The sequence below is a fragment of the Symphalangus syndactylus genome, chromosome 10, assembly GCF_028878055.3.
Source record: "Symphalangus syndactylus isolate Jambi chromosome 10, NHGRI_mSymSyn1-v2.1_pri, whole genome shotgun sequence".
Taxonomy (NCBI): Eukaryota; Metazoa; Chordata; class Mammalia; order Primates; family Hylobatidae; genus Symphalangus; species Symphalangus syndactylus.
Window position 1 is genome coordinate 41764926 of NC_072432.2, and position 9693 is coordinate 41774618.

Consider the following 9693-nt stretch of genomic DNA (forward strand, 5'->3'; position numbering starts at 1 on the left):
ATATATATCCTATATATAATTATACATATATAATCTATATATATATGGAGAGAGAGAGTGAGAGAGGGAGAGAGTATGTATTTGTGATATTCAATTAGTTTTCTTGGAGATAAATCTTCTACTTAAAAAAATTGTCTTATTGTTCATGATAAACAAATTCAAGGGGTCTGAGCCTTTTTTATGATTTTGATGCCTGTATTTGTATTAGTGTGTTAATCATAAGTGATTATCTAAGTGCCAATATTTAATTTTTAAAGTTGGGGAGACTATTTCTGTTTGGCCTTAGGTTAATATAGACAAGTTTCAAAATGACACAGAAATTCTCCTGCACCCACTGTTGAACCCAAATTATGTTGTCAGTTATGAAGGCCAAAATTATATGTACAATTGCAAGCAATTTTCATAAAAAGGATTATGATTTCTGAAATTAGTTAATAAACTGAGGCTTTTATTTTACTTCACAATAATGATAGACAATGCTTTGTTTTCAGTACTATCAAGACAAGGATTGAGGTACAATTAACATGCAAATGTACACCAAGTGAAGATGAAATGTAGTCAAGACATTCTGTATAAATAACAGTTTTTCAGTAGTTAAACTAGATAATAGCAAAGGGTTGTTTGAATTATAACCCAACATACCATAGTGTGTCTGAGAAATTAGAGCAGTATTGGTTAAGAAAATACAATATTGAGCTTGGCTTCTGTACTTGAGTTTGGATGAGTGACTTCACCTTTTCCTATGGGGAAATATATATGTTCTGCATAGAATTGTTATGAATACTAAATGAGTTAAAATGTGGTTAAACAGTGTCTGGAACATCATAAGCACTGAATAATGGCTAGACGTTATTAATGCAAAATACTGTGCACCAAAGGAGTTCCCACAAGATACCCATGTTGTGGGTATTAATTTCAGCAAAGTGATACCATGTGCAACATTAAGTTAATATTGCTGATATGAATGCAGTTGGTTTAATAATTTCATTTATTAATATTTACAAATATTATTATTAAATTTATTAGAATAGTGAGTAATTTACGGTAGTGACTTACTTCAAGTCCCAGGTGAGAAACTAATTAACTGTAGTTTACATCAAATTCACTTAACCATTGTACTCTATTCACTCTTCCACAAATTGAAATTTGAACTAAATAATCTTTGAGGCAGCAGATCACAAAATGTGATTCTTTGACCACCTGCATCAGCATAATCGAAATTACTTTGTAAAAATAGCAAGTTAATTTTTTTAATTAATTAATTTTTTAAATAAACAACAGAAATGTATTGCTCACTGATCTGGAAGTTGGGAAGTTCAAGATCAAGGGGTCAGCAGATTCAGTGTCTGGTGAGGAGACACTGTCTGCTTCAAATATGGTGCCTTCTTGCTTCATCTTCAAATGGCAGAAGCAGCAAACAGGTTCTCTCAAGCCTCTTACATATAGCGAGTTTCTTTTTAAACATCATGAATTAGAATTATAGGTGATAGCATATTGGAAACTTTATTTTTAACTAGTTTAATCTCAGGCTGACTGATGTTTAAAAATTACTTCCTTGAAATCTATTGCAGCTCCAAATTTATGTTTCTCCTTCAGTAGTTTGCCATCTAACTCCAGGTTAAACCTTACTATGATGAGCACTTTATTACCTCAGGAGAACACCAGGGAAATTTGCAGGCATCTTTAATTTGTTCATTTACTGAGCCAAAAATTGTGTTTCTATACTTTACATCCACTTAAGGCACTCATAAGTGAAATTGTTTTCTTTTCTTTTAAAAATTTTTATTTTTATTTTTTTAAATAGAGATGGGGTTTCACTATGTTGCCCAGGCTGGTCTCAAATTCCTGGGCTCAAATGATCCACCTGCCTTGGCCTCCCAAAGTGCTGGGATTATAGGCATGAGCCACCACACCCAGCCAGAAGTGAAAATTTACAATAATGACGGCAAATAGAGCACTAACTGACATAAAGACAGTGTGACATTTTATGTTCAAAACATTTATGCTAGATATTAATTAGAAAGCATCATTTTGGAATATATATATTATATATGTAAAATAAAGCCAACGAATTAGAAGAACAAAAGCATGAATCCTTTCTAAAAGTCAAGTGGAATTTAGAGTCATATAGTGTGAGAGGATAGTAACTTGTTTTTACTCTTAATAAAATAAGAGCAGCTAACATTAATGAATGCTTTCTCTTTGAATTCCATTTAGTATAGGTCATAAATTGTTTTTATAAACATAAAAAATTATAAATAAGTTGTCTTTTAACCTATAATAAGTCTTATACTATTTAGGAGATTTATTCAAAATGTGTGATATTTACTACTTAATGTCAGCAAGAAATTTCTTTTACCTTAGAAGACTTCTGAATTACTATTGAAAACACCATTTTATCCTCTGAAATATGAAACTAAGAAAGTATATAGAGAAAATTAATTCATGTGATATCAGTAACATGTTTTGAGTATCTCAGAGGAAATTTTTAATTTACAAAATAGCATTTTATGTAATTAATGTCACTATTGGTGGTTTATTTTTTAACATTTAAGTGTCTCTTTATGTTCAAAATATTATAAAATTAGATGAATTTAAAACACACTGAATGTACTTATTTTAGGGAAAAGTGAATTCTCAGGACAATAACTTTATATATCTACATATTATTTTATGTATATATGTATATTATTATCTATATATCTACATATTATCTACATAAAATTGATATTTATATTAATTTTCTATTTCATTCATCTTCATTTTAATAAGTATTTTTCATGTTTACTAGAAGTTATTAATTATATTTCCATTGTTATCTTCATATTTTAATGGGATAAATTTCAATATTATCCCTAAAATATACATTTATATTGTGCATTATATTTGTAAAATTTTATGTTAACTAAATCAGTAAAAAAATTACTTATTATTGGTATTCAGTTTAATGAGCTATTTATTCATGCAAAAATAAAAATTGTGTGCCCTTTCAGCAGAAACAATTTCATAGTATCAGTTCTCCCCCCCATCCACTTGTGTAATATCTCTGATCCTAAGGGAGAATAACTTGAAAGAATGACCTCCATTATCTGAAATGTCAACCACTTGGAAATTCGTGTGTTTCCCACCTTCTACAGCTATGACTCTTGACCCATTGGAGCTGTTAGAGGCCTCTAGACTATTTTGTAAATTCAGGTTTGAATGTTTATAAATGAGATAGGAAGTAAAAATATTCTGTGACAGCATAATCTTTGGGCCTATGGTAAGATGAACCATTAATCTTAAAATAGGTTTTCCTCATTCCTGTTTGCGCTTTCCTGAAAAAATTATCTGAACGATACTATCATGTACTGTATTAGACAATAAGATTTGTTTCTTACCCTTGTAAACGGACAAAAAAAAGAACCAGGGATTGTAAATCAAACTTTTTAAGTCAGAAATTCAAAACCTTTATTGTTTTCTACTTTTTAAAAAACACAGCATATAATTTGGATCATATTTCTAGTTATGGCATAATAACAGATCTTACTATTTGCTCTGACGAAGTGTATATAACCTGGTGATAGAATCACTGAAAGAGATGATTGCAAAAACTAACCAAAGTTACAAAATATTTACATTTCTTGAGGAATTTAGGCTTTTGAGAGTTTAATATGGTCATTAAACTTGGAAAGCCAAGATCAAACCAAGTTTTAGAGCTCCTCTCATGACACTTTCTCAAATACATTAAATATGACTTTGCTTAATACTTTTTTCTCAATCATAATATACTAACTCTTTTGGATGAATGAATGTTGCCATCTTTGCCTTCTAAAAATTATATGTTTATTTGAGACCCAAATAAGCAATATTGCATTGAAAAAGTTGGCCCATATTATTCTCAGCAGGGTCTGAGGCAACATCTCATAATCAAACATATTGGCATTTCTTTAGAAAATTATATCACTAATAAGACAATATGATATATCTATGAAGATTGTAGGAAATAGATCTATTTGGATAGAACCATTTAAAAAATAACTCTATCTGATATATATTTGAACTGGTGAAAATATTATTCTGGTGTCCAATCACAGTATGTAATAACAAGGTGGGGGGTGTGGGGCAGGGATGATGACTCAGTGGAAAGAAATAATATTGTCTTATTATATATATAGTCAATATGATATAAATTATCATATATATCATATATGTCTTATATATCATATTATTAGTCATACTCTGTGTGTGTGTGTGTGTGTGTATATATATATATACAATCTAATAATACACCCCTTCCTCTATTGGTTCAATGTAAATTCTACCACCAAATGAATTTGCCACAATCTTACCAAATGGATACTTTGGGTTTTTAGAAATTTTGTGGTTTCTAATACTGAGAATAATGGATCATGGTGGTGGTATTCCAATATGGTGGTGGTATTCCAACATTTTAGGAATCTTGATCTTCCCTGCATAATAAATTTGCCTCCAGGGAGGAACTTTGACACTGTGGAGAGTCTAGATACTTCTTGGATTTCTATAAATAGTTGTACTTATTGGGCTGCACTTAAGCAGAAGGGCATTCTCATTACACAATGTCCTCCATATATCTTAGTCCTAGGATTCTGGTTCTTTCTATCAAAGTAAAATGTTATTTTGGGTAGGGTACAGTGTCTCAAGCCTGTAATCACAATTCTTTGGAGGTCGAGGCAGACAGATCACCGGATGTCGGGAGTTCGAGAATAGCCTGACAAACATGGAGAAACCCTGTCTTTACTCAAAATACAAATTAGCCAGTCATGGTGATGCATGCCTGTAATTCCAGCTACTCGGGAGGTTGAGGCAGGAGAATCACTTGAACCCAGGAGGCGGAGGTTGCTGTGAGCTGAGATTGTGCCATTGCACTCCAGTCTGGGAAACAAGAGCGAAACTCCGTTTCAAAAAAAAAAAAAAAAAAAAAGTTATTTTTAACACAAGAAACATTTGATTTGCTCCTGCATCTCTAGTGACTGTAGCACAGAGAAGCAAAGCTTATTATTACAGTGCAGAATGAAAAGAAACCTGGAAAGTTCAAGTAAGTTAGACATGTTTCTATTGATTACAACACTACTGAGAGGAGGATGGGGTAGATAAAAACCAGAAAGTTGGAATTAGTTTAAAATTCTCTCTCTAAGGATTGAGCCCTTTAGAAAAAGCAGTAGATACGTTACAAGTTGCATTTTAATAACCTTCAAGCACAAAACTGTGAATGTACTATATATATGTTCAGAAAGAAAACATAATTGTAATGTTATTTAAACACTTCTTTTGACATAATTAGTAGATTTTCTAAGGAAAATTGCAAGAAATACCTTGCAGTTGCCATGGGAGCAGAGTCAATATGTTTTGAATGCAATGACATGAACTGTTGAAAAAGAAAGAAAATATGTACCCCTGGTGCACTTCGGGAACAGTGCTATGCATGCAGCTTTCTGTGATTATGCACATGTGGTGGTCACTAGCCACATGTTGACGTAGAGCTTTTGAAATGTGGCTCCTGTGACCAGGGAACAGAGTTTTCCATTTAATTTTATTTCAGTTTAAGGGTAAATATATGTGGGCAGTAGCTACCCTAGTGAACAGTGTAGCTATGGAATTTAACATGTATTAAACCTGTGAGCTTTTTTCCCTGCCATCTCAAGGTCGTAAAGATTGTAGGAAATAGACCTATCTATCCCTATCTATTTGCATAGACCTATTTAAAAAATAGCAACAACTCTAATTATCTGATATACATTTGAACTGGTGAAAGTATTATTCTGGTGTCTAATCACAGTATGTAATAACAAGGTAGGGGAGGAGGTGGGGATGATGCCTTAGTGTAAATATAAATCTTAGTTACATACGTCTAAAGTAAGTCAGTGCTCCTCAAACTTGAAAGTATATAAGAACCAGATGAAGAACTTGTTAAAGCCCAGAGATTCTTATTTGGTAAAACCAGGATGGGACTCAACACTTTCATTTCTAACAAGCTCCAAGTGTTTCTGCTTGTGGTGATCCATACACCAAATATTTAATAGTACTTACTGGTTACTTAGTGTAGTTATTATCCTCAGTGTAGATTCTGGACTAGAATCTTTACCAGAAGAATTACTTTGGAACTTGTCAGAAATGCAAATTATTACTATTAGGAGTTATCCCAGATTTATTAAATCAGAAACTCTAGGGCTAAGCATAATGTTTTCACAAGACTTCCAGATGAATACGATACATGCTAAAGTTTGAGAATCATACTGACTTGGTGGATTGGGATGTCCTAAGAAGCAAGAAAACGTGACTAATTACTTATTAATATAGTCAGAGCATATAAAGTTACATTTCTTATATTGATTCTAATAAAAATCAATCCATTGCTTTGCATTGATTTATTAAACTATAACATAGTAGCAAAATGTAGAATTTTAATAGAAAAATTATGTTGTGATGAGATTGAGATTTCTTTCAATTACATAAAATGATTATAATATGAAATCTGCACTATAAACTATGAAGTAAATAATTTCAATATGCACTGCCTTATGATGTATTAACATACAGATGGTACACTTGAGGCTCTTTTCCAGGAGATTTCAGTAGAATCAACTTAGTTCTATCTTCTTTCTGCATTGTCAACATTGAAACATTTGCATCTGGAGAATGTGTAAATCTCAGAAAGATTTACTTTTACAGTGAGATGGGTGATTCTCTATACCCAATATCCTGTTTTGGAAGAATTTATGGTATAATAAAAAAGATATTTGTTTTTCATCCCTAGCACAAAGCTCCTAAGAGGCTTGTAATTTGCTGAGTGATAAAGGTGATAAGAACATCTTTTATTCTAAAAAGGCAAATATTGGCAGGTCCCTAGAGAGCTTCAGGAGAGGAGCTGATTGCCAGAAAGACCAAACTTTAATTAGATGCTTGGAACTTTTAGCCCCTCCTCCCAACCTTTAGGAAAGGGTGGAGGGAATGGAGAATGAGTTAATTACTAATGTCCACAATCAAGCCTGTATAATGAAACCATAAAAAACAAAAAAACAACCAAACCATAAAAAAAACCCTCTAATCAAAAGGGTTTAGGAGCTTCTAAGTTGGTGAACACATCCACATGCTGAAAGGGTGGTGCACCCCAACTTCATAGAAAAGAGAATTGTGAGCTTGGGACCCTTCCAAATCTTAGCCTATGTATCTCTTCATCTGGCTGTTCATTCATATCCTTTATAATAAACTATAATGGTAAGTATAGCATTTTCCTAAATTGTGTGAGCAATCCTAGCAAATGATCTAACCTAACAGGTGGGTTTTGGGAACTTCCAACTTTGTAGCCAAGTGGGACAGAAGTTTATATTAACCTGGGGATAGGGAGCTGATACTTATGACTGGTGTCTGAAGTGAAGGCTGTCTCATGGGACTGTGCACTTACATGTGTAGAGTCTGATGCTAAATCCGGGTATTTAGTGTCAGAATGAAATTGAATTGTAGGACATTTGGATGGTGTTGGAGAATAAGATAATTAGTTTGTGTGGGAGAAAACTTCTCAGGACTGTTAAACAAACATGAACTAGCACTTAATGACTTGGCAAATTGTTAGCCTATGTATATTATCAATGAAAATAAGAAATTCAGGAGATTAATTATTAGGAAAGCATGCTGTGGGAGACAAGGCCAAGGGTGTAGCTGTGCAATTTTTTTTTCTGAAGAAATTAGCATATGAATAAAGGGTATACTTAATCATTTCAGTGGAAGTGAGAACTAAATGTGAAATTTTCTAGGAACAACTGCAGGACCTTCTTAACTAATGGTGTGAATTCCTATGACATACATAGGCATTCCATAAGGTTTCTGAGAGTGTTACATCAGAAACATAGTTTGGAATGAAAGAGAAATAGGGCAAAATGAAGGAAGACTATGAGACTTGGGGCACCCTATAGGCAGGAAAAATTAAAACTGTTGGAGCTTCTCAACAGCAAACATGTGCTATCCTTCAAGAAAGAGGAAGAATTACTCCAACAGCAGAGCTTGGGGCCTAGAAGATAAAGCTGTAGCTAAAGAGATAAAGGCTGGGACACCCAGGAGCATGGAGGGCAGAGCCAGAGACCTAGAAATAGAGCCTCAAGTGATAGGGGATGATTCTTAGGCCTTGAAACCTAATGAAAATTTCCCTGTTGGATTTAGAACTTGCTTGGGATCAATAACCACTTTATTACTCCATGTTCTATTTTTAAAATGGAAATAACTGTGACTCTTATATTAATCCTGTTGTACCATATTGGAAGTAGACAATTTGGAAGTACATAAATAAGCCTTTTGGAAGTAGATAATTTTTTCTGGTTTCATAGGTCCACAAATGTAGTAGAAAAATTTTGCATGAGGATGGATCATATCCAAAGTCCTATCCATACCTGATTTAGATGAATTATATGATGAAATTTGGCACCTTTGAACTGATAATATTTAGATGAGATTTTGGATTTAGCATTAATGCTTTAAATGGGCTGAGTATTTCGGGGAAGTTGGGTAGGGGTGAACGTGGAACAGATGTGAATTTTGGGTAACAGAGGGCAGATTGTAGTGGTCTAGACGCTGTCCTCCAAAATGAGATTATTACCTTATTTTGTAAATGATGTTTGCATGTGGGGATTAAATTTTTCCTCTTGAGAGGAGAAGCTTATCCTGGTTTATGCAGTCAGACCCGAAATGCAATCATGTGTGCCTTTAAAAGATAGAGAGATTAGACTGAGAAACACAAAACGAAACAAATACAGAGAAGAAGAGGAGGTCATATGACTATGGATACAGAGATTGGAGTGATGTGGTCATAATCCAAGGAACACCTGGAGCCACCTGAAGCTGGAAAAGGCTAGAAAGGGATTCTCCCCCCAGGGGTTTCACAGGGAGTACAGAGGTGCCCACATTTTGATTTCAGACTTTTTAGCCTACAGAAGTTTGAGAGAATAAATTTATGTTGCTTTAAGCCACCCAGTTTGTGTTAAGTAACACAAAGAAACTAATACATTTAGCAACTAAACAACTAAATCTAATTATACCTCTCCAGAGAAAGTTGGCATACAGAGAACTAACTAGAAGATTCATATATTTGCCTTTTCCTCTGTCTTTATCAGTGTCACTTATCCTCCTTTTGCTGCTTATTAGGTGGTAATAGAGGTAAAATTTGCTATAAGTGTAGAAGATCTTGTGTATGTAGCTAGGTATTCCCTGCTAAGTTGAGAACATCAATAAAAATGCTGACAGTATAATAGGATTTGAACTAATATTTTTATAACTCTTTCAAAATGAAAACCTCTCATAATAGCAAAACTAACCTCCATGGTCTTTAGAAAACCAGAAGTGTAATTATTTCTCTTTCTCATTTTTCAAGTTATTTTTGTTGCCACAATTAACAAGTCAATCTTAATAAGTATAATCAGTTACAAATAGATTCTAAAATTGAGTTGTTGACATCTCAATTGTCATACATAGTGCATACAACAGTGCATATTTTCTAAGTAGGGCATGTAGAAACTATGAAAAGTTGTAGGGCCAAAACGGTGATTCTAAAATGGGTTTAAAGTGTTGCAGAAAATAATAGAGTTATCTGGCCTTTTTAATCTGCTTATGCCCTCTGAGGATCTCATAGATCCTCCTCGGGAAAACTCACTTTTTGCCTTGAAGAAAATTACTGTCACTATGAGC